The 25,868-nt window shown below is 37.0% G+C and overlaps 1 long non-coding RNA gene across 1 annotated transcript; it reads left to right on the top strand.

The window, feature by feature from the left end:
* The first annotated feature begins 22,593 nt into the window (after positions 1 to 22,593).
* LOC149947981 (uncharacterized) lies at positions 22,594 to 24,378 on the top strand. The gene is made up of 2 exons (XR_016480386.1): positions 22,594 to 23,207; positions 24,122 to 24,378. It is a non-coding gene; the product is annotated as an uncharacterized LOC149947981 (long non-coding RNA).
* The last annotated feature ends 1,490 nt before the right edge of the window (positions 24,379 to 25,868 follow it).

Raw genomic sequence — 25,868 nt, forward strand, 5'->3', positions numbered from 1 at the left:
TCAAAGAACCCCCGTTTTCAGTAGCGACTCCTGAACAGCATTACCTCAAGGGCAAACCCCAACTTTACATTAGTTCAAATTCGGGCAAATGTTGTAATAACGTCCCAAGAAACGCTTCTTGAAAACGGCAAGAGAGATCGACTGAGATGGGAAGATGAACCTTGGGCTCCGAGCGGATCTCGACGGAAAAAAGATCGGATCGTGGAACACACGGAGGCGCGACTTCCAAGGTGAAAACACTCGATAAATAACAAAGAAAATCGCCTAAGCAGCGTTAATGGCTGTCTCGGGGTACCTTATCCACCCCCCGGCTACACCCCCCGCGGTCGCACCCTTGATTCCTGACCTCGACGCTCATCTTTCAACAAATCTTTTACAAATTTCTTTAAGGCATTTGCCAGCCTCCCAACTTTCCGATAACCTCCACGTTCCAAGAGCTTAAAGCAACGAGGGAAAAAATACTTTTTTTTTTCTTTGTCACCGGCCTATTTTTTGGGTTCTAGGTCTACTCTGTATGTGTGTGTGTGAGAGTTTCACTTTTTTGGGTTGCCCCTGTTGTAAAGGGAAATACTGTGACCGTGATACTTTCACCCCTCCTGCCATTTTGGGATCTTGCTCTCGGCAAAACGCGTACCTTGACCCAAATATAAATTTCAAAAGGGAAATGGCGGCGATGGCAGTCCGTTTTTCTAGGAATCCTATCGGCAGGCGTCCTACGCGATTTCTTGGCGTCCCGAACTCGCCTTGTGGGAGTTGAGAAAAAGGGCGCGTTATGGCGTTTCTAGCGGGGAAAAAGCACCTTGAAAAGAATCGGAAAAAGGTTCTAATAATGGCGACAACCGCGAGCTAAGAAGGGTTTAGGCAATATAAAACGCGCACCGGGTACGTGCCACTTGACCTTCGCTCTCACCGTTGGTAGGGAGACAGCGGAGACGGAACAGAAGGATCGAAATTCGTTCGAATTCCCCGTCTCCGCTTTCATCGATTTTTCAGAATGGTTGCCTTCAATTGGAATGAACTTACTCGGAACAAGAGCTACAATCAAACTTTATAATTACTCCATTATAGACTTTATTTTCCCCAAAACTACACGGAACTCGAGAATCGTAATACGAAGGGACGATAAAACACATTTTATAAAGGGTAATATCTGCAAACAGGTGCTACGACTGGTTTTTAACGTAACTAGCGCTTTTGCTAAACCTGGTGTCGGTTTACTTAACTATCGCGTGGCACGAAGGGCTTGCCACCACCCTCTTACGCATTATAACCCGGCCACCTGTTTAACTGACTTGGGTGCCTTGGGTATTAGCCAAGCTGATTACTGATTACTATTACATCTAGCTTTTGTTAAACCTGGTGTCGGAAATGTAAAATTAATTGATCCAAATATGGAACTTTACTGAAATGTGCGAAACATGCTAAAGGTGTATTTCAAATCAGTGACTATACAAACTCTATAGATTCTTATTTCCACTCTTAATTATCTTTCGTTTCGGTATAAAGGTTTGCCTATCAAAGAAGTAATAAGCTACGGATACAGAAGCTAAGTTTCCACTAGCGCGCGTAAAAAGGTATATTTTGTTAGGCGCGTAAAAACCCTGTACGTGCCATTTTTGAGAAACGCACCGTGACGCGCTGTAATGGAAACTAAACTTTACGGCTAATTTATCCGCATTACGTAGTTTGAGTATATGATTCCTAAATTTTTAGTAACGCACGCCAAATTCGAAAGTCAATTGTCAAATTACGCCGTTAAAAGATGCGCCTTTCTCACGAAATAAAGTAAATTATTACTTTTATTAAGATGTATAAGTATTACGAGGGAAACGCTGGCCCATAGTGTTCCACTACCTCTTATCATTCCTAGTAGTATATATGAATTCCCACATAAACCTAATAATCTTCTATTTTTTTAAATATCCATAAACTCTGTAATTTTTAAGCACAACCAAGTTCTAACCAAAGGAATGATAATAATTTTTTTAGTCTTTCAAGGGCAATTTATTTACGACCTTGAATCGTTAATCTAAGGCATATACAGGGTGTTTCAAAAGGTTATGCAAAACTTTTAAGGAGTTGTAGGGGGTGAGTTGAGAAGTATGCGTGTTTTTTCCCCATTTTAATACGATGAGTTAAAAGAGCGCCAGAGAGCTTCAAAGTGTGGCCTACTAGCCCCTGGAAGTAGGCTGCAACAAGCGCAAAACCTAGCAGCAGGGACTTTAAATACTGTTTAAATTTTGAAACCTTTTGAAACACCCTGTATACTGCACGATATGGTAACGAGTTAAATTTAAATCGTATAATGTGCGTGGAACAAAACATTAATCTTCTAAATGTATCCCAACCTTAAATTACAATAAAAATATTTAGCTTTTTCGCGCGTTTAATTAAAACCGGGTATATTTTTAAAATCCACGCCGCGAACCTTGAAATAGCCTTTGATTAATTTGAGTATTACGTTTGGGGAAAAAATACCCTGAAAATGCAGCTTGGAACGACATAGCAGGCAGCTAGCGTATGTGCCAACATTTATAGATTTCTCATTCAAGGTTACGTTGAGTTGCCCGAATGCTGTGCAAAAGAAAAAAGAGATTTCAATCAATATTAACGAAGACATTAAAAAAATTCTAGGTCATTATATGAATGTGCTTTTTTCTTTGGGAACTACTTGGCTACGCGGGGGCGTACGTATTGACGGCAACGAAATTGGTAATTAACATTAATGTACTTCAATGTCAAATTTAAATCATTATTTAAAACCATTTCAAATGTTTTTAAAACCAAAGACAATCTTTATTCTGAAATTTAAATCATTTTTAAAACAATTTTAATAATAAAAAACTATACACATTCTAAGAAAGGACACAATTGTCTCGTGATGCTCGCGTATCGTTTCAACGATTTGGGTACATTTGTTCGAATTTCATTCGTCCGAACGGTGGTACAAATGTCCGAATGATCATTTGTCCGAATGCCGGAAAACAGGATTGTATGTCCGAAAACGTATTTCATTTGCCCGAAAAATTTATCACAACTTTTGTTGGTGATTTAGTCGTTCAATTTATGTTAACTTTACTGGCGAATTTCATTTGTTCGAATAATCGTTTGTCCGTTTTTTCGAACATAAGGAATTGGTTGTTTTTTTTAAATATTGTTAATATAAGAAAATAGTAACATTAACGTGAACCTAACCTAACCTAACATAACGTAAAATATCCACAACATTCAACGCAATTCCCAACTTACTATATCGGCCAAAGGAAAAATGGACATAATAGGACAGCAATAAGAAATACTAATTTAGCGACAGAATTCGGACAAGTGATGCTACCGATTCGGACGAATGAAACAAACAAGTTGTCCAATTCGAACAATTGAAACATTTTTTATTTCGGACGAATGAAATTCGGACATTTGTTCCACCGTTCGGACGATTGAAATTCGAACATTTGTTCCACCGTTCGGACGATTGAAATTCGAACAAATGTACCTACCCCGTTTCAACGCCGTAATTATCCTTAAGTAAAGACAATAGTTGATCCACCTTTGATAAAGATAAATACATTATTGATTGTATAAATAATACATTATTTACTGTTATATTTCAGTGTTTGTGTAAATGTTTAAAGGTATTACAGGGAATCTCTAACAACACTGGCGTTTTTGTAATAATACTTAAGCATTTGTAGAGAGCCACCGATATGAATACATCCGATATATCGGCTATTCATGACCGATAATATCGGCCGATATTAACAAAGATATAAAATAATCAGCTAGACTAATACCAAATAAAATCCTTGAAAAGGACGGTTCAGTGCACTGTCATACCATTTTTTAATATTTTTTCATGAAAAAATGTTTGCAAGAGCATATCCGAATATGTTTCTTTTCATTTTACTTGATACATATTTTCGATCACAAATCGAATATCGTTGTTTTTTATTTGTTTACACTCGTAACCCCGTGTCTAAAAAAGGTATGTTCTAGCTTCTGAAGTCTGGCGTACGTGGCGTGACCAAATCAATCAAATATTATCATTAGTTAATCGAAAATTTTCTTAATTATAAAAGTTTTTCCTGAAACCATTTTTCTAATACCGGTATCGGCCAATATCGGTTTAGTTTAAGCCGATATTAGAAAATATAGCCCATATATCGGTTCATCCCTAAGCATTAGCAAGTTATTTGAGGTGTATAAATGTATTGTGACTTGGAAAGTGGATGAAAATTCCCTTCCCCCCTCTCTTGAGAAGAATCACTTCCCCTACATCATCACGTCGTCAGTTACGCTTGGGAGAGTAGGAGAGAAGACGTTATGACGTAGGGGAAGTGATTCTTCTCAACCTAGGGGAATTTAATGTCCACCCAATTACTTTCAGAATCGCTCTATCGATTGCCCGATTTCGTAATTTTTTCGATCCTTCCAAATATATCATTTGTTTTGCGGAAAAAATGCCGAACAACACTTTATCGTAGGTGTTATTTACTATTTTTAGCTATTTGTTCATTCGTCGAATTGGAAAGTCTGTTCAGCGTGTAGATAGTGTTATTAGGAAAAACAACGTGTTATCTAAATTCGAGATATTACAAAGCGTATAATTATCCGTAGCCACGATCCCCGCCATTAAGCACGCGCTTTCCTCTAATCAAACTCATCAGCGACTTTTAACCTTGAATCATTTCGTTCTTCGCTCGTTTTCTTAAAATAAAATGATGTAAATGGAAACGACCGTGAAAAACGCTAAAATGTTGAGAAACAAATCGCCGCGCGCCGAATCGAAAGAGTTTCCGAAGAAAACTTATCCCTTCTACGTCCAGATGTCGCTCGCGATCGTCGGAGGTCGCTGGATTCAATTCGATAGAAAACGTAGGCTAGACGCCCTTGAAAAGCCGAGCGCCAGAGACAGTAGGGCTAAAAAAGAACGTCACGTCTACGGCTACGAAGCGGCGCTTAAATTCAGAGAAAACGGCTCTATTCCGTAAACAGGCTGTGACGTCAGCTCCAGTATTCTCAGTCGGTTGACAGCGACGAAGTGAGGGGAAGTGTTATTTAAATAGTTCCAGATCTGTTATGCCTCCGTGATTTCGACGATTAAAACCCGAGCGTAATATCTCCGAGAAGAGAGAAAAAAAAATATATCGCATTCCGACCTTAACCTATTTTCCGTTTTAGTTCAGATTCGCGAATTGTTTTTCCGGTCCGGGTTATTTTATTGGAGAAAATGAAGGTTTTTAACGTAAAAAAATGCACTCTGCGGTCCTTGAATATAAAGACCCTCCCACCGACATTTTAATTTTTACTACTTCCTCCGCCTAGAGACGTATTGGAAGGAGCGTATTGTACGATCATGCTTCGGAAAAATGTCAAAATATTTTTGGATTGATCCGTTGCTACGGCAACGTCACGAGGGGAGGAGCTACTGTATTTTCTACAAAGATTTCTCGAACGCCGTTGTAGCCCTTTAAAAGCTTCTCGTTCCATTTTGGGTTTTTTAGCAGATTTCTCTCTATACAATTAGAGGCCTAAGTACCCCAATCGATAGACTCCATTTTGAAAAGCTCCCAACGAGGAAGTAACGCGAAACCAGCACTCCTTCAATGCGGGTTAAGGTCTTTAAGTTTTTCACGTTATCTCGCTCAACTAAACGTATTAGTTTAAAGGTCGCGTTTTCCATTATTATTTACAACCTAGTCGCCAACCATAACATTACCGACAACAGGCGGGTTTGCCAAAATAGATTTAAGTAATTTATTGGTCACCATTAGACTTTACAAATTAAAGTTGCGGTGTTTACCACTGAAAATCTGAAATCAAATTGTTGGTATATTATTACGGATGATAATCTCCAAATGTTCACTATAAATATTTACAATGCCTGCTTTAAATACTTTTTAAATTCTATTTTCACGTTCGGTAATAAAATATTGCCAATAAGGAATTATATTGCCACTAATTAAAATATTAACTGACAGTAAAACAAGAAGTCTGGGATGTTATCTGGTATTATCAAGTAGGTATTTATGTCACTAAGAGCCTTGAACGGTAGCGCCATCTTAAGGGTTATATTTTTCTTCTTGAATTTAATTAAGAGTTTTTATATTTACTGTACAATATGTATAATTTCCTTTCTATACATTACATATTTCTTAAAAACGTCAAATAAAGTTTTCAATAATTAAAGTAAAATAATAATTTTTTATCATTGGAAAACGTTCAACGCTTTAAAAAAATTTACGTTTAAGTATAAAATTATACACATTTCCTAGTAAATAATACTTTTGGTTACGTTTCGACCTGTGGATTTGAGCCTGGGTCAACCACCACAAAAATATCAGTTTTGGAACGTCCATTCAGATTTGAGGGCGTTGTCATTCTGAAAAAATATAAAAAAATCGCCTTGTCTCCAACGTTCGTGGGGACCAAAATACGTTCTTGGTATAATTGATGTATATATAACTTCGTACACACGACTTCAGGCGCTCAATGCTCTTCGTAACGTCTCCGTCCTACCTTTCACAAGCCTTTGCTTCGTAACGGAGACATTGCCTTGTGGAAGGCAGGACGAATACGAAACGGAGAGCCAGTGGGCGCCTATCCTAAGTTGAGGTGTAGCTCCTTCAGTCTCGCTTTACCATGCGGCAGAAGCTACGACCTAGGTACAATCTGCGTAATTTATCATCGGAAAAATAAAGTACCGGCGTGCCAAAGGAAGTATACTTTATAGAGAGTATAAAACGGGCAAATCATTCCGTATTGAGGGAGACATTGTAGTTGGCAATTATGGTACTTCCGTTAACGCTGCGCCTACGTGTGAAACTCGGCTCGTCATCATTAGTTAATATTCATGTCTGAAGAATGCGCTTAGCTGGCGTGAAATATTATGTCTACGTGATAAGTCGCGGCAGCGGATGTTTCCAACATAAGCACTCGTTGTAACGACGAAGAGCAGATAAGGCCAACGTGTATAATTTGATAGACTATGGCTATAATAAGTCAGCATCTGCCCTGGCGGTGGGCTCGTAATTCGGAGGGCCGTTATTAAACGTGGTTCAATTTCTCCAGGACAAGGTTTCAAAAAGTGGTTCGCTTTTGTTTGACTTTATGGCTTTGTAAGGAGAATCTTTATCACGTGTTTACTTTCCACTTCCTCAGGCACCCACACATTTAGCTGGAAATAGAAAAATCTGTCCTTGAATGCGTACCGCGAACGAATATTTTTGAGTAAATACGAGATAAAGTTCCCGCGCCGCTTCTGGAGCATGCAGCTTGCTTTTCTTCGCTCGAGAAGATTAACTGAAATTATTGCATCATCTCGCGAAACCCTTTAACGTAAATTCTTACGAGCGTTTGAGATACACAAACCAATAACGGAGATCACTTTCACCCTAAGCCCATCGTAAGATTTGGCCTAGGTCCTCCTGTAATTAACGCCACATGGATAGTGCCATTTTTCCTTTAAAGAGTTTCGCTCCAGCAAAAGTTAAGCGACTCTAAAAACCCTATTTTGAGAAAAATTCACAAAAATGTCGACTCACTTGACTTTTGCCCCAGGTTAGCGGATGCTTCTAAATGTGATGTAAAACTCATTTAGGTCTCAAATTTGAAGATAACTAACCTCATATACGTAACGATAGTTTAGCGTTTTAATTAGCGTTTAAAGGGAATATAACCTCGGGTATTTGGTGTGGAACACCAACGTTTGCAGCTCTGGCCGCTCTTGCCTTCGGTTTTAGAAATGTTTGGCGCCACTGTACAGGGATATTTGAAAAATTGAAGGGGTCTTCCATAAAGATTGCTTTGCAGGTTATATTCCCTTTAAGAAACCCGAGCGAAGAAACCATAGCCGACTTACCTTGAGGCTGCTACAATGAGTAAAACATCCCGGGTCACCATTGGGGTAGCGACTAGGGTTTATGACCTTACATATACAGAGACTACTAAATATATTAAGGGTTGCCCCCTTTTAATCGACCAACAAATATTTAAACGAAACAACACACCTAATAACAACTCACTTTTAAAACACTCATTTCACACTATTTACACTCTCAACATTTACGAGTGCTCCTAGCCCACTCGGTACCGACCAGTATATTGGTCCCCTACAAAAACTGTAAACCCTCATACTTAAGACGGTGATTGTTAGTCTCAGGGAATCACTGCGCGGTGAGGCGTCAAACAATGACATCACGCACCAGGGCTCGATCTCTCGATCCTTTCGTTGCACGGTTTGCACCCAGCACAGGGGTCGCGAATTCACGCGGGAGGCACTACCTCTTTCTCGAGGGGTTTACTTTTAACCCAGCGTACTTAATTACTTATTGAAGAGTAGGTTCCCCAAAACTTAAAGTATCTGGACCTCACAGATTCTCATGATCAGGCACAGGAAAACAGACAGATCCCACCGGATACCAACACTTTTTATCCTCCAACCTTGTCAATCACAAAGTCGACGGGCGAACTCGGCCAAATTAGCAACAATCAGGAAATCAAAACGGTATTCACCGGTATTCAAAATAATCAGGGAATCAAAACGGTATTCACCGGTATTCAAAATAATCAGGGAATCAAAACGGTATTCACCGGTATTCAAAATAATCAGGGAATCAAAACGGTATTCACCGGTATTCAAAATAATCAGGGAATCAAAACGGTATTCACCGGTATTCAAAATAATCAGGGAATCAAAACGGTATTCACCGGTATTCAAAATAATCAGGGAATCAAAACGGTATTCACCGGTATTCAAAATAATCAGGGAATCAAAACGGTATTCACCGGTATTCAAAATAATCAAGAAATCAAAACGGTATTCACCGGTATTCAAAGGTAATCATTGGGATTTACCGGTATTCAAAGAAAAAATTCCGTATTCAGGTGCAAATAATCGTAATCACCAAAATCACGGTAATCATTTTGAAATCAGTAGAAATCAAAGGGAATCAATACAAATTTTTAGTAATCAGTAATCAGGTGTACAAATTTTTACTAAGTGAGTTACCCCTCGGGGCTGACCTATAGTTCTGTCCAATTTATGACAGGGGGGGATAATCACATTCTTCACCCTGGGTACCGAGGTCCTTCGAATAGTTTTCTTGGAACATAGTAGTACGGCAAGGGCGTAGGAACGTTCTAGAAGTTGGAGGGGGCAAAAAGAAACGAAAAGGAGTCTGCAGAATGGTTTTGAATGCATGTGTACTGTTTACTACTATGTAAATTGGCGGGAAAAGACTGAAATTTAAACACAGTTGAGGTTCTATACGATTTATATGCTTTTAAAATGAGGTTTTGAGCCTGCCCCCCCCCCCCCCTGGTTCCTACGCCCCTGGAGTACGGGTCGCACGGCCATTTATGGCTCTAACAAATCAATGAAGGAGTGGAGTTCTGGGAAAACAAAAGCGTAAAATATAAGTGACAATTAACATTTCGACAGTCGGAAAACATTTTCAAACCTCTTTTCAAATCCATGAAAAATTTTACCATATATCAATTATATGACTTCTGTTGTTTAATGTTTATTTATAAATCGTTGACTATTTATAAAAATAATAACTTTTTATTAAATAACCCTAAAACTACATTCACAAGGCAAAATAATGTCCTAATCTTACCAAAGGTAAAAACCGCCAAAAAATATGAAATCTATTATTTATAAAGGTGCCAATTTATACAATAAATGTATAACGAATGATGTAAAAAATCTAACGCAGTTTAAAAAAAAGGCGAAAAGTTTTATAATAGGCTTAGACGAAAGCTACGCCGCAAAATTTTCGTTTTGAAAACGAAAACATTTGAGAGAGTTGGCCGTTTTCGCTCTATTGAAATCTGGCATCCTTGCCTGCCTTCCGGCCTGTATCTCCATTCCGAAAATGGCCGACGATTACGCCGCCGCAAATATTTCACTAAACTGATCGGCGGCACTTTTATCGACTAACACTATAGACAACCCCCTCTACTAAAATCTTTAACTAATGTAGCTAATATTATATCAATATTCTTGTTATTATTTTGTGATTAATTTTAATTTCTTTTGGGTACTTCGCTGTCTTTACACCTATATCTGTCTGTGGTTACATTTTTCCTAAGATACAATATAATGAGCGGGGGCTTAAACTAGGGAGGTCACTTTTCAGTGGCGTAGCCAGGGGGGGCACAGGGGGCACATGCCCCCCCCGAAACGTATGGTCGTACAAATATTTTAATTTTTTACTTTTTTTTCAATGGTGTGCCCCCCCCCCCCGAAACAAAATCCTGGTTACGCTACTGTCACTTTTACGAAGGGCTAGGACGTTTTATCAAATGATACTTTGAAGAGAACGAAAATGAAAGCGGCAGCAAGAGTGATTTAAACGTCGAAAATTAAGCGAGTAACGATTTCAAATGAAATAGCCAGAAATGCATTAAATGCCTAGAAACTGGCGTTACAATAGTTTCTAACAGTAAATTTTACATTTCGATTCAATAACTCTACATTATATGGCCAAAATTAGTGTTAATTTTAACTATGACTTTATTTCCTGAAGTTATACAGACTGATAATAATCATTTCCTTAAAATAAACTACGCTTGCTTAATTTGTTTTTATGTAACTCATTTGTCACGAAATACGTAGATGCTCAGTTCAGTTTATACTTAAAAACAGGGTGCCTCGTCGAATTTATCCTCATGCCCGGGATTTTTCGTAGTAAAGCCTCATTGATACGTCACCCGTGAGGCCGTGACGCAACATCAAAACAATAAGGGTAATGTTACTTTATAGAAAGGCAGTGTTCCGAAGTGGTAAATGTCAGGTGTCAAATAATGTGGCAAAAAGTGGTAAATACCGACATGGCGAATAATACTTTTACTGGCTAATATGCCAAAAAGTGGGAAATAATAAATTTTAATAAAAATAAAAAAACATACGAAAGGAAAAATATATTTGTGCTATTTTAGACAAATATACTGTATTAGTTGTCAGGTTTTGGGCTAGATACTCAATTATAGCCCAATCTAGTAATTTCTTTTGGCTATTTTTCAACGATTATCTCACATGTAAGTGATGCTACATCTCTGAAAGATATTATTTACATCATTAAAATGCATTTATTGATTATTAGTCACTATTTGTCACTTTTTGCCATATTTGCCACTTTTGGCCATATTTGCCACTTTATGCCACTGACATGGACTTTATTCTAAAAATGTGACATTTAGGTAACACTGTAGAAAGGCCTATTTCGTTGGCGACGTATGTTCAAAGTTAAGTAACCTTCACTCATGGCTTGCGCTCATTTATGATGTAATGCGTGAAATACTTTTTGGTCAGGAGAGTTAGTTAGTTTCGGCGACTCCCTGATGAGAACTATAGACCTACCCCAAGAAGTTACTAATGTATCTCTTACAGGGACTAAAATAACGATTTTTTAGAACTGCCCAAAAAGAAATATCCCCCAAAACATAATTTCAATGAGCTACAAACGCAGTTGGAACCTTGGAATTATATTATTTCTTAACAACTTGTTAAATAAAACCACAATAGATGCGTACAGAAGGTAGTAGGTACAATTACTTTACAAAAATCAGGTACAATTTTAAATTTTTTATATTTTTTTGCGATAAATGAACGATAAATAGCACTGCCCAGATCCGAATTTAGAACTGCAAATCCCAGTTTTAGAACTGTTCAAAACTGCCAGAACTGCCCACTTTTTAAGGTCCTGATCTCTTACGAGATACGTATCTATCGAGAACATTAAAGAGCCACCGAATCGCGTGAATTTGGAGGATGGTGCGACATAATCACGTGTTTTGAGAAGCGAGAGAGATTTCCCAAGTCACTTGACGGATGGGGAGCCGCTACCTGAAATGCGCCCCGAATAGTCGATACTACGCCGCCAAATATTCATTTCCTTCTTCCACATTTTGGCGGGAAAACGAAAGTTGGCCATTTTCGGCGTATTTCAAACTAAATAATCTGAATTTGACAACACTGCTATCTTTTTTGACCTGGCAGCGTTGTTATAATAAAATAATTTCCTAAACTGATCGACGGCTTTTTCGACCATTATTTTGAATTATCCAGTAACTTTAGTCAAAATTTTGGTCAAACTTCGGAAAAATTGCTTTCGGGCTGAATATTTGCATGCACATTCATTCATTCATAATATATAAAATGTCAAAAGTCCCCATCATTTGGTTGTGAGCACAATTTTTATGGCGAGAAATAGGCGCACAAATATGGGTTTTGGCTAATATCTCCGTTTTATTGTATTTATACCGCTATAAACCCCCATTTACAAAAATTGGGGACCGGCTATTTCCTATCCAAACGGTTCAATGGAATATTTCGTTACGAGCCATCGTTTTGGCGAAATCACAGGTTGAACGTTGTACCCGAAACGCGATTTACAATTTGTATTCAATCCACGCTTAACCGAATATGTATTCAGGAATCAATACAAGTAAACGGTGTTTATTAGGACTACTTTTTAATAACTTCTGTAAAGTATTCTTTTGAAATATAACTTTAATATCTTGTACGCTACTAATAGAAGTAATATTTTGCACATTTCCAAATTGCTAGTAAAAGATTTACCACCTGATAAATTCATATAATTACAGCTAATAGCGAAATATGGATTAATACCACTTATAAACGACGAATTTATGTGATAAAAAACTGTTTCATTTCCTTTCCCCTCACTATATCTAAAAGCACGTGTTCCTAAAGCGTGGGGTAAACATTTGCCAAAACAAATTCCTTAAAATTTTATACGTAAGTCCTATATCAGTTGGCACCAAACTCAGTTTGTTCAATTGCTAATTTTCTCTCCAATTTCCGTTATTCTTTTATTTTTCGGAGGAAACTATCTATATTTTACGCAGACACGAGGCCGCAACGATTTACTCCATGTGGGAAGGTTTGGGAGCCCTTAATTATCGTTTTAATCCGGTTTAAACATTTTCGTTCAGTCTATGAAATAAAAACACCCTTTTTGGGCTTCGTCACGCGTTTAATTCGTCCAAGACTAACAACTTCCAACCCGCCGAGGGTTTTGTTTTTTTATCAATTCAATGTCCCTGACCTACCTACTAAATTGATTCATTTATTAGCGAGAACAATGTTGTTTTTCCGCCTTCGCCTTTTTTTTAGGGCTCCGTCAGTCATTTTTCGTCGATAAATCTATCGCTGGCTCAAAAATGAAATTAAACATTTTGGCGAAACGGGGGTTCGCTTACTGGCGGGGGGGAGAGAAACGGAAACGTAAAAGCTCTCGGTCTTTCGCCGTTAAGAGGGCTCTAATTGTTCGAATTCTTGGCTCGTTAATGAGCGTTCTTTCAACCTTTTGACAAGCCGAGATGGAGCGATAATTTATTCCAGTCACGACTTTTATTCGCGAGTGTATCTCTCCCATTGACGTTTTAGAGCCACCCCTCGCGAATGGTTCCTATCCCGGGACAATGAAACTTATACGCCAACCGTAGGATAATGAGCTAGTTTACCTTATACAAATTATTTAGGGGCAATTTTAGATAAATCATTGTTGTTGTTTTTATTGTTATTCGACTTCATTTCACTCGTAAAACTGTCAAGAGTCGAAGCTCATTTAAAATCTTTTTTTTCTCGGAAAATTAAAACGTGGATTACAATTGGCAATCTATAATAGAGAATGAGAAGAATGAAATTTCGATGACCCGAATATGTTGCACCTGCCTTTTTTTGACGGGTAAAACACCGAGTAACAGTGGAGGCGAAAATTAAACTATTAGGAAAAAATAAGAGGTACTTAACTTCTTAAAAAACAGCCTCGTAAGACGTATTTTCCCAAATAAAGCTTGGTTTTCTTCCAAATTATTCTGCTCTTTTGTTTTAGTTCTTTTGTTATTAAAGTGTTCCCGTGCATTTTATTTAGATTTCTCACAAATTTAGAAACAATCAAATAACTGTCAACAAAATAAGCGTAAATCCATGTTGCTAATAGAGAAGTTATTAGAAAGTTGATCGTATGTTATATTTTGCGTTTAAATAAAGAAATCCAATTTAAATATTTCAATTAAAACCAAAGATACAAAAATATTTTCTGATTTCCCATTTTTGTCATTTTTCCAAAACAAATTACGTCAAAACCTTTGAAATATTGTGTTTACATTGAATTATTCGCTTTCTATCCACAATCCAAAAATTTTCACTCTAAAAGTCAACATTAGAAATGGTAATTTCTGCGGTAGTATGGCAAAGCAGCCTGAGGCGAATATTTGATCAAATATAATTCTTGGCTGATTTATAACCAAGGTGACACGGTTATTAAAAATCCCCATAAATGGAAGCTATTCATAAAATTGTGGTCTTCGCGTCAGATGGTACCTTTACATTGGCTTTTTTTAAACGAAACAATGGTTTTTATGAGAACTGATTCTTAATTTTCGTGTATTGATAGATTCTAAGATGAGGTAGATTTGTTAATGTATTATTATTATTAAACCCTAAATCCATGTTGACCAATATATAATGTTTGGGGAAAAATTATAGTAAAAATGTTGTCATTGTAATATTTAAAAAGTGCGTTGGTTTTATTAAACTAGTGTTTAATTATTGAAATATTGTTAAACCAAACCGTTTCGCCGTAATCTGCATACAAATTAATTAATTAATGGCTTTAAAAGTCGCTTGATGACTCAGGCCTAAGGTGGTGGAAAGGGTATTAGCCTAGCTGATTATTATAATTAATTTTTTGCTATCGCTATCTTCAGTCTAAAAATAATTTCGTACATATTCTAATATGAAGAGCTTGCCACCACCTTCCTACTCAATTTAACCCGGCCAACTGAATTAAAGTCGCTGGATGACTTGGACCTAGGGTGGTGCCTTGGGTATTAGCCTAGCTGATAAAAAAAATGTAGTTAACCTGATAAAACCTTGATAGTTGTAAATTAACTGGTCCCCACATATTAGTAATACTTTGTCAGAACCAGAAATGTTTCTTCCGAAATAGGTAAAGGTCGCGGATCTGGTAATTACTATTTTCTTTCGCGCTTACTAGTATATCATAAACACTAATAACGCGGGGGAAAATAAATATCCATTAAATATGGCGATGTAAATCTATTTTTATTTTTGTGAAAATGGCGGAATAAACACGGGGATGTATAATTAAATATTCAGCCTACAGTTATCCTTGAGGAGTTAGAGACAGTTTTGAATTCCTAAGCGGCAGAATCGAGATACGGAAGAGGAAAAATAGAAGGACACCCGAACCGCGACGGAACAATACGAGAGAACCATACTACGCGCGGAAAGATATTAAAAGTCGAAAAATGCCTCTCTATTAAGAGTCGGAAGAATAAAATTACCTTTAGTTGGCCTAACACTCTTTTATAAACACTAGTTTTTGCTTACAGGGCATTAATGCGAAATTATGAAAGCCTTGACACAGATTGTTCTAAAATACGAATGTGATCGCTTTTCCGACGGCGCAGCGTAGACAGTCAGAACTGGGCACCCCAAAACATGTCTTCCTTGTAATCTTGCTTTTTTTTAGCTAGCCGTTACAATTGGGGAAAAGGTACGCAATCATTACCATTCCAAACACGGCTCTATATGTTCCGTTTGTTTCGGTTACGAATCTACAAGCGTCATTTTGGTAATATGGCAATTCATATTTCAAGCGTGAATTGATCGTTTGTCATTGCAATATTTTTGGGAAAAGTGATTCGAAGACACGTTGTTTACCGTTTGTACTTTAAAGCGTAGCTTATGTGCATTTTTACGGAATTACATAATTTATCTTTTATATCCTTCAACAAGCTCCAGATCCCCCTTTAATTAATTAATTAGCTCATAAATAATGAAATTGAGGTTTAACACCTAATTGGTAATGGAAAATGTCGCGAAAGATCAGTATTAAATTTTTATATTAATACGAACGCGTTTTTTATTCGATCATATTACAGATAAGCGTTTACACTAAGCAACCTTTGTCAAATAATTTCTACAACTAAATTCAAAGTTTGAAAATGAAGTTCGGAAACAAAAATTCGATTTCAAAATCTCGCTTGGAAAAACAATAAAAGGTGTTCGAAAAATTCCCTGACAAAAGTACTATAGTACTCTGACAAGCTAAATGTTAATGTTTTTTAGAGATTCTCAGACCACCCAGGTAAATCATACTTGATCAAATACAGAAAGGTTTTAACAAACTAATCGATGATCTAGATACGCGATGCCTTTTAATTTGCATGGCAATTGCAAATACTCTCTAGAAGAATTTCAATTCAATTCAATTTCAATTTATTAGAATTACCGACTTAAGTATACATCACTATATTCTTGATATCGTCGGCTTTAACTATAGTACGTTCTGCTTAATTCATTTAAAATTAATGTCCTCAAGTAAAGATCTGAGCTTTCCCGGGAAGCGAAAGGAATGGTAAAAGAAATATTCGGGATAAACACCGTTTCCCTCTTGGTGGATTCTGGGTCATTGCCGCGGAAAAGAAAAATAGGGGTCCCTCGGAGCAAAGACGTTTTGACTCGTATTTTGAAGATGATTAAACGATAAACTCTACCCGAACATAAAACACCGAAAGCTGGTATTAAAAAAACTAAACAAACTAGACAGTCGGGTTAGCTAGTGAGAAAGTAGGTATAAGTGATTATTTAAAAGTTCCACTATTTAGAATCAGGCATGTTTAAGATTAAAATATAATTAGAACGTTTTAGGTCTACACCAAATTCAAATTTTCCTCGTATCAATTCCGTGATCTAGTCTTTTGAAATTGAAATAGAAGACTATTCGTATCGCTAATTCTCTTTTTTCGTTGAAGAAGGACATGACAACGAAATCCATGTTTGGACAACGGTATAATTGTCGTCGTTTTCGCCATCGTGTACCTTACTTTATCAAATGGTAGTAAAGAGCAAACAATATTTGTTTAAAGCCCCATTCAACAATTCTATCGAGCGTTGTCCCCCCACCCGAAAATGGAAATTTGGACGTACAACGTTCCAGAAACTTCACACAAAAACTGTTTCACTATCCTAATTTTACTATATCTGAGGGGACGTTCAGCCCACACATCTTCTAAATCTCAATTAGTTTGGCCAACAAACTTGTACAACGAATTGGAAGTGAATTAAACAGTGTAAACAGTAAAAGTTGTACCAACTTTCGGTGGACCGACGCGCTACATTTTTCGGTTAGCTGACCAATTTTTGGGTGTACAATTTGTTTAAGATATAAAACTATTTGAAATTAAACTATTCCGTAACGTCACTGACGCGGGAACTTTGAAACATCGTCTGCTAATTGTCTAATATTGATATTATCGAAAAAGCAGACAAATAATTTTGACAGGCTAAACCTAATGTACTTTCTAAATTTCATATAGGAGACTTTATAGCAGGCGACAATGAAAAATAAGAATGATCCCATTGGAGGAATCCCCATCGTCAGCCGTCGTGTGCAAAATTGTTGCGCAATAGCACTGTAAAAAAAAATAAGGTACATTTTGGTACCGATTAAGGTATTTTATGTTGCATCCCCAGATGAACCTTTATGGGTACTTAAAAATGCCTCTTTAAAAAGGTGCTATAACGTATGTCTTGATGAAGGTATTTACGAGGGGCAGTTCACTCCCAAGATTAAATCTGCACTCTTGGTTGATTAAATCTGATTAAATTTCATGTCTGTAGCTTTGGCTGTATTAAATTTAATCCGATTAAATTTTTAACCCGATTAAATTTTTAACCTTGATTACTTCTGCACTCTGCGAAGGAGTGAACTGTCCCTCGGGCATTTATTAAAACCTCCTTATCAAATAAGGTATTTTCTGGTACCGTAATCGTTAACGGATATAACCAATAGAAAGGTTCCTATTGCTACTTACTATTTGCTAAAGGTACTTACTGTACTTAAATGTGTAACTTATAATACCAAGAACAGTTCCCATTGATACCTACAATTTTGAGAAAGTACTTTACCGTACTTAAATGGGTAACTTATAATACCAAGAACAGTTCCCATTGATACCTACAATTTTGAGAAGGTACTTAATAGTACCTAAATGGGTATTTGATTATACCAAGAATGGTTCCCATTGCTACTTAAAATTTTGTGAAGGTACTTTACCGTACTTAACTGGGTAACTAATAATACCAAGAAGAGTTCCCATGGATACCAAAATGGTAACCCATAACAAGAAATAACATTATGCTAAAATATAAACACAAAAACCGCATAGTTTGATGTAAGAGTGCAGTGCCGGACATAGAGATCCTGGGCCCCTAGGCAGATAAGGAGAAATATAGTACATTTTGGATATTGTAAAACAAAATCTTCAACACAGTTCAACTTAGCAATTTCTAAAATTTGAATTAAGATTGATATTATAGGTTCATGCATTCCCGTAAGATAATCTCCGCCTACACGGCGAGTTTCTTCACGAGGAAAGGCGGAGGAGTGTATATTTTTCTTCCGGGGACCACGAGGTAAACTGGGTCCTGCTCTCGATTCGCCTGTTCTTGGTCAACTTGAAGTAGGTGAAATATTTCAACCTAATGTATCCCAAGATTACAGAATGCGTTTGCGTTGAATCGCTAATTATTTATTTAAAAATAAACATGAACGCCACTTACTAAAAATACGTCCGCCTCACTTTGAGATTGCAGATTCCAAAAATGCATCAGCCAGATTGAAGATTCCAAGTCATGCAGGGCTTGCCACCACCCTCCTACGCAGTGTAACCCGGCCACCTGAATTAAAAGGCTTCAAAAGTCGCTTGATGACTTAGGCCTAGGGTGGTGCCTTGGGTATTAGCCTAGCTGATTATTATTATTATTATACGCGAATGTTAGGGATCAACTATTAGATAATTAATCAATCAATTAATAACAGGTACGCCGGAACTGCGAATCCAAAAATTCTAATAAATATCACGTTTAGGTTCAGAATAAAACGCAATAATTCGAAATAGCTTTTGGTTACTGATAACGTAATATATTCATATATCCTAGCATTACTTGGATAACGTATATTTTTGGTTTTGTAGTCCCATGTACTTGGATAGTTAACCTATTCAAACGACATAAGACTGAACGCAATATTATAAATAGTCAATGTATGAGTATTTAAAAATTTAAATACTTTTTTATGACGTTCAGGTTGAGAAATACATAAGAAATGTGCGTAGATATTTTTAAAGTTCGACTTGAGTAAAATGTTCCAAATATGCAAATATTTATAAACTACAGCGCGATCAAAATAAACTACCTAATGGATTTTATTGAAAAAAAAACTAATTTTATTAATAGGCCTAGGCCTTAAAAATAGACCTAACCTATTACTACCAGCAAGGTAAGCCCATCCTAGTATTTCTACTATTTCTATTTCGAGTATCATTGATTTCTAGGATATAAATCAGGAAAGCCAGAAAGACTCCACCTACACTCGCAACTCACAAGACATTTCTGAGTTTTATGGTATTTTCGAAGCAGATAAACTGATAAACAAAAGTAGGCTTGAAAATAAAAAAGCTCGCCTAAATGAAATTTAGAGGGGTAGGCTTAAACTGTATATTTATATAGCACAGAAAAATAAAACATTTCCAAAAAGTAGAGGTCTAAGAATCCACTTTCTTAATTGTATCACGTCACTATATTAACTTAAATAGAAACGCATCATTATCGTTTCAGAGGTACTGATGACGTAAGTATGTAGGGTGGTAGGCAGGCATCTTAAGCCTATTTCTTAGTACGGGGGGGGAGTGAATATAGAAGGCATTTTATCGAAAGCAGCTTGTTTCCGTTTCGAAGGCTTCGAAAGAGAAATATTTTCGAGGCAGCAGCGTCTCAAGGCCATCACTGTAGTTCAGGCTATCGATAATAGGTGGCGTGTCGATGAATTTGTATTCTTAAGGTTACAACTTAAATCCGCCCATGTAAATCGAACTAGTTAGAAATGTCTTATTCAATAGCAATGTCAATGAGATAAATTAGACTCTTGTTTTAGTTAAGCACGTCACCCACGAAGGGCCGTGAACGTCGAAGGCTAACGGCTCATTTTCATCAGCCGATCGAAGAATTTATCGTTATCAAACTGTAATACAATTTATAAAATATTTATAATTAGGTTTGATCTTTATCGTATTTAAATAGACTTATTATTACGGAAATGTATAGTTCCATTAGGTGGTTGTTTATTAGAATTGAATTAGGGTTCTCGAAATGAGAGTTACAGTCATTAAACTAGTACAGAAATATCGTCACAATACGTTCAAAATCGTTATTTCAAGGGATGGTCACGATTTACTTATACCTAGAGCAACAAACACATCACCTTACACAAGGAGAACGCAACCCGTCAAAAGTCGTGGATTTTCTTGTGTACAATTTTCATTGGTTCGACGCTTTAGCTTTTGCTGCTACCAGAAGGGGAAAATTCGGAAATCGTCTTCCCCCCGCCCTTAAAACGTTCAGGGTAAAGTCTCGTCCAATGAAATTTGTACGCAACACTGTGTTAGCCTATTTAAAGGCTAGCTGCGTTCTCCTTGTGTCATTTGCTCCTAGCTTTATACGAAAAAGCTCCGGTACACTGAGAAAAACATTACATTTTAAAACAGATATATTATATTAAGTCTTTAATATATTAATATATATTAATTAGTTAAATATTCATCATTGAAGATCCATTCTGTGGCGTAGACAAGGGAGGGATTTCCGTGGCTCTTCCCCCTGTACTAAACTTTCAACCGCATTTGAACTTTTACATAGTTTGACCTCCCTTGGTAAATTTTTTGTCTACGCTGTTGTACACTCGATTGAAGCATATCCTATTTTTTAAAAGAAAAACTGGTACAAATCCAGATTTGTGTCATCTTGAAAATCGACTTAAGTATCCTGTCCCCCCTTTTCGTTCGTATAGTGAATGACACTGTACACACCTTTCGCTTTTTTTTCTCGACGCAGTTGAGCTTTTGCCTGTATTATATGTCCCTTCTTCAGAACGATAGTGGTACTTTTAAACTTTATCCATCTTATTTCCTTGAAACACCTTCCTTCGCCTGATTTTTCAAAATACCTTTTCTTAGTAACAATTGCGATTCTTTGGTGTAAGGTACACTCTGTCTAAAAAGTCTTCAACAGGTAAAATTTTTGCCCTCTTTTAATTCTGTTGAAGTTGCGTTATTAATAATCGCTTGATGCATTTTAGGTGTTTCATAGTTTCGACGAAAGTTTGTAAACGCTATAACTTCAAAACCGTTGGTTGTAGAGGGATAATTTTTCCACTTTCTTAATATGAACCAACCATTGTGAATTCAAAAACGCGTGAGTCAGTGCCGTAGAACCAATATTTAAAAAGTTGTCAAAAATGAGTTTGGACGGTTCCCGCCAAACTATAAATTTTTGGCGGACGAAACCGCTAAATAACCAATGATATTGGAAAATAAATAAGAGTTGCAATTGTTTTCATCGATCTATCTATTATAGTTTTCTATCAGAATTAAAAAGAGGGCAAAAATTTCACCTGTCGAAGACTTTTTAAACAGAGTGTACATGACATGTATGTTCAATTTTTATAGCCTGGATGGACACGTTTGAAGTAAGAAATATGTGAGAAACCTTCGTCTTAGGTGCCACAGTACGCGATTTTAAAGTTGTTCCTTCAATAGAAATTTGTATTTTATAATATTCGACTTTAAAAATATTATTTCCTTAATTCTAAGACATTGGTCAGAATATTTACATTATTTTTCTGTATAGAACATTTTTTTAAATCAGCCACCAATTAGGTATTTCTTCCGTGGACCTCTCTTCGTATCACCTCATCCTAAAAATCCGCCCCTCGTAGCGGGTGCTAAGGCAAACATTTCGTATATTTATACCCCTATGACAAAGTAACTAAAATAAAAATTAAATTGAAAATTTGGATTAACATTTTCATTCTGTTTTTTTTTAATTAACCACTCTAATATATTGTACAAGATGAAACATAAGAGTGTCACTTTTGTAATTTGGCCATATAGATAAATTATTCCTCAATAATGGCATCGGTTATAAACGTTGCAGCTTTTTATTAGTGCTATTGGTTTCAGGTTGAAACATGATATTTTGCAGATGTGCCGTTATGGCGACAGTAGTGTCATATCATTCTGTTTTCCGATTTCACGAAATTAATAGTGGCGTATTGTATATACTAATCTCCATATCACGGGTGAAAAAAACCCGTATTTTTATTGAAATACCTTGTATTCTAACTAAAGGAATTCTATTGATAGGGACTATTCAAGGTGTTTTTTGACGTTTCACCTAGCTTTATCAGTGCTGCAAGAGTTAAATTATCTTAAGCAACACGGAAAGAAATTTGAAGGCATAATTCATTTCAATAATTAATCATTCAGATCTTCTCTTTTGCCAACTAAAAAAACTTTGATTTGAACGTACACCTCGGTTTATAAATTCTACATTTAACATCACAGTTTATACACACTACAGTTACTTTTCTATTTTTCTTTTCATATAACGTCAAGCGATGATTTAAAGAGTTAAAATAAAAGTGAAATACTCGTTTTCCGTTCAAAATAAAAGTTCGTATGAAAAGTTTATCGATTATTGTCCTTGGCAAACGGACGTGTCTCATGCAATGCGCGGATTAGGGACGGAGTGCGCTAAAGTGAGAGGTAGAGCACTAGATCGTTAGAGTGAGAGATAGGAGTTTGAGTTTTTAAAACTGCTTTAATATATATCAGTAGTGAGAGAGAGGGCTAGAGTGAGAGAGCGCTATAGTGAGAGGAAGAGCGCGAGAGTGAGAGGAAGTGTGCGAGAGTGAGAGGAAGAGCGCGAGAGTGAGAGGAAGAGTGCGAGAGTGAGAGGAAGAGTGCGAGAGTGAGAGGAAGAGCGCGAGAGTGAGAGGAAGAGCGCGAGAGTGAGAGGAAGAGCGCGAGAGTGAGAGGAAGAGTGCGAGAGTGAGAGGAAGAGTGCGAGAGTGAGAGGAAGAGCGCGAGAGTGAGAGGAAGAGCGCGAGAGTGAGAGGAAGAGCGCGAGAGTGAGAGGAAGAGCGCGAGAGTGAGAGGAAGAGCGCGAGAGTGAGAGGAAGAGCGCGAGAGTGAGAGGGAGATCGCTAGAGTGAGAGGAAGAGCGCGAGAGTGAGAGGAAGAGTGCGAGAGTGAGAGGAAGAGCGCGAGAGTGAGAGGAAGAGTGCGAGAGTGAGAGGGAGATCGCTAGAGTGAGTGCGGTTTCAAGTCGTCTTTATTGAATCACGTTAAATAACAAAGCGCGCAAACCGGTAGAAATATTTACAATATACAGGTTGTCTCGGGGCCATCGCCCAGGGCATTTTTATCATAAACTATTTAATCTAGAGTTCTGAAATTTTCAGGGTATATTTATTGACAAGGGAACGTTTTAACATGTAAATTTTCTGAAAAATCGGAAAATATTTTGTAGTTTTCTAAATAGAATTTTTTTACCGATAGGCGTCAGACAAAATTCATTCCATCGAAAAAGGTCAATGTTCCCTTAAATATTACCTAAATTAGCTTGCGTTATAAGTAAAACACTATTCAGTGTACCAAATAATAAGTTTTTTATTCAATCAAACAATTAGACATTTAAAACCTACTAGATACAACTAAACGTGTTTTTGGCAAATTTTAATGCTTTGTCAAAAGATATTTTTTGTAGTATTTAAAGTTATGTCTTCTATATTTAAGTTATTCATTTAAGTTTAGTTTACCTGGTTAATTATTGGTGAAGGTAATCGTAATGCTACTAGAGTTAACCAATTATTCAAAAGGCGCAATCCTAATAGTAGACCTAATTAGCACGCTATCCTCCGAGTTGTTCTTGGCTTTGAAATTTATGGTAATGTCAATGCGAAGACCGGGTTATCATCCCTTCAACATGGAAAATATCGTTCTGGCCTACTTTGCTGCTTACCCTCGAGCAAGCGTCAGGACTGCTAGCGACGACTTGGGATTGTCAAAAGGTTGCCTGGAGAGTTCTTGACTGCATGATGAATATTGGAGATATGGCCCGAAGATTTTACTTTTTGAACTGGCTCCTGAACATGGCCCACGAATATCCAAATTTTCTACGTCTACTGCTAGTATCTTATGAATGCTCTTTCTCAACCACCAGAACCAACCTGGCAACCAATGTGGAGTGACGTCAATTCTAACTGGGCATTTTCCCATCACTATCAAGATCAATTTAAGCTAAACGTCTGGGGCAGGTCTCAATGGGCAGAGCTACTTGGCTTTCTTACAAAACGAAGTTGCGAACGAGTCGGAAGAACTTCCATTGGCCGATGTTCCAAAAATTGTGGCTGCCGCGACTGTACTATACATTCATTTTCCATAATCATAAGTTTTATTAAAAGTTGTTTGGTTTTCAAATCCGTTTCCACTAATTTGCGATATTCAAAATCACCGTAGTCCCGCACCAGTTTAACCTTTAGATATTTTTTCAGTCGGTACCCAAACCTAATATCTCTCCCAAGTTCATCTTTAACTTCTTCAACTTATTCCGGCACAGGAGGAACTATTGAACCATACCTGTAATTAATTATTTGACCTTTTAACTCTTTTGAACTTAATTTCATTAATATCTTTTGTTTATTGTCAATAAAACACAATATCACTATGCTTTGTTCATGGACAAAAAGCATCTCCTGATGTACCTAGTATTCTTAAATGTCTCATTGTTTGATTGAATAAAAAATGCATTCTTTGGTACACTGAATAGTGTTTAGAAATGGCTCCCCAAAAGCTATTTTAGGTATACCAACTGGTTTTTGTTCATGAGGTAATATCTAAGGAAAAATTTTCCTTTTCGATGGATCAAATTTTATTTGTGGGTTCGAGAATACGCTCCGCAACTTTCACATTGAAACGTTTTGTCTAAAAATAATTTCTAGAAAACTAGGAAATCTATTCCAATTTTCCTGAAATTTACAAATTAAAAATCCCTTTGCCAATAAATATACCCTAAAAATGCCTTGGCCTATCACCCTGAAACAACCTTGTATACAGGTATCACTCGAGGGGTAAGACAGTCTCAGATAATCTGTACACCGAGTTCGTGCATTTAGCACTGTTAAAGGTACACATTTTCAAGAGTTCGAGAGTTCCATTTAGCACTGTCAAAGGTACGGCAGTGTACACCGAGTTCGCAGAGTGTCTTACCCCTCGGTATCACTAGTTCTGTAATTGTGTAAATATATTAGGGTAGATTTCTATATATTTAGGGTAGACGCGGTGAAGAGTGATACTCCACTGACAGTCGGGCCAGGGTCCAACAGCAGTTGGTATTTATCAAGGTGTTTATAGTATAGATAAACCTGACACATACGCGGTGAAAGATCTATCTTTATAAAATAAACCACTGGGGTTGAACACCCCAGAGTTCGTTGAGATCACTCAAATTGTAACTCTTCGTGGCCCGCATTTCACGATAACGAGATTTATGACGAGGCGATGAAGCCTATTTGCATAATCGCCGAAAGTGTTGGTGGAGAGAGTAATTGTATCGAACTTGGCGAGAGTACGACCTTAAATAGGACAAACACGAAGTTGCGGAGAAGGCGGGAGGCTAGATTGAGATCCAAGGTGAAAACTGTAAAGGGTTCTCCACCAGCGAATAAAGAAGAAAACCCGGAAGAAAGTTGAATTAAATAAAATATCAGGCTGTTTGTATACGTTCCCAAAGGGAAGGTTCTGGCCGACTCAGATCCGACGCATTTATAGATAATTCATTTACTTTGAGAGAGATACTTATTAAGTGAAATGTTAATTCAATATAATTATTTCTTTAAAATGGAGACACAATGGGGGTATGTATTATTTTGGGTATCAGCTAGCAGCTATCAGATAGGCTAATACCCAAG

Source organism: Leiobunum rupestre, chromosome 4, assembly GCF_980474605.1.
Source record: "Leiobunum rupestre chromosome 4, qqLeiRupe1.1.hap1, whole genome shotgun sequence".
Lineage (NCBI taxonomy): Eukaryota > Metazoa > Arthropoda > Arachnida > Opiliones > Sclerosomatidae > Leiobunum > Leiobunum rupestre.